This window comes from Bison bison, unplaced genomic scaffold (genome assembly GCF_000754665.1).
Source record: "Bison bison bison isolate TAMUID 2011002044 unplaced genomic scaffold, Bison_UMD1.0 scf7180017864331, whole genome shotgun sequence".
NCBI classification, from domain to species: Eukaryota; Metazoa; Chordata; class Mammalia; order Artiodactyla; family Bovidae; genus Bison; species Bison bison.
In genome coordinates, this window is record NW_011494903.1 from 12,053,014 (window position 1) to 12,054,162 (window position 1,149).

The 1,149-nt window shown below is 58.8% G+C and overlaps 1 protein-coding gene across 1 annotated transcript in view; it reads left to right on the forward strand.

The window, feature by feature from the left end:
- Positions 1 to 1,149, forward strand: part of LOC104998598 (G2/mitotic-specific cyclin-B3-like) — a 45,750-nt gene that overhangs the window by 14,294 nt on the left and 30,307 nt on the right. The gene's annotated exons all lie outside the window — the stretch shown is intronic.

A 1,149-nucleotide genomic window follows, 5' to 3' on the forward strand; every position in this document is an offset into this window, starting at 1 on the left:
CGGGGGAACCGACGTGGTTTTTCTTCGAGTTGCGGAGGGATTCTCGAGTTACGACGGGGAATTCAGGATGCCTCTTGTGTTGGCCCAGGGAAGTCCAATCTTCCATTCGAATTGCGAAGGAAAGCTGGGGATTGCTCTCGAGTGACTTCAGGGCCGATAGACCTCATCTAGGCTTGTGTCCAGAAGCCAATGTTCCTCTCCAGGGGCGACAGGGATCTCGGGGTTGCATTCCAGACGCACCCGGGGAGACAGGCATTCATCTCGAGTGGAAGCAAAGCACCCCGCTCTGCTCCCGAGTCGCGACGTGTATCTCGTGGAGCTCACTGGGTGGACTAACAGGAGTCAAGCCTCCTGAGCGTTTGGAGAGAGGTCGCGAGCTTGGTCTCTAGGCCATGCAGGAGACGAAGGCCCTCATCCCGCTATGACGGGGGAGTCTCGGGGTTGTTCTCGAACGGCGGCCCCAGTGTGCGGTTTCTCACGAGGTACGGCGGCGAGGTCAGTGAGCCTCTCGTGGGGCGCCAGATAAGTCGGGTCTCCATGCGAGTGCGAGGGGGAGCGCGTCAAGTCTCTCGAGTCATGGTAGGGGAATCGGGCCTCGAGACGTGTTGAAGAATGTCTCTCGAGGTCTTTCTCGGTTTGAGGCAGGAAACCCTGGGATACCTGGACTTGTGCAGGTGACCTCAGGGGGCTTCTCATGGTGGCTCTGAGAAGTCAGGGAAACTGGAAGGCGGTTGGGCCTTTCGGGACTCCACTGGGTTTGGTGCATTGGAAGAGGGCCTCATCTCCAGTTGAGGCAGGAACCTCAGGGTTCCTCTGTTTTCAGACTCCGATCGCAGGGTCCCTGCAGACTTGGGACAGGAGAGTCAGGCCTCGTCTTGGGTTGAGGCATGGAACTCCGCTTGCCTCTCGAGGTGTCCCTGGGGAGAGAGGCCACTTGTCAAGCTGTATTTGGAACCTGGGGGTTTTTCCGGACGATGCACGGGCGAGTCACTGCCCCTTCGTGTTGACTTCATTCACAGGGTGGAGTTCGGAGAGGAGTCCGGGCATCGGGTTCTTATCAAGAGGGCACCGGGAAATCGGGGTCCTTCGCAATGTGGAACCACCCACGAGGCCACGTCTGGAATGTCGTCGTGAGACCGGCCTCATCCT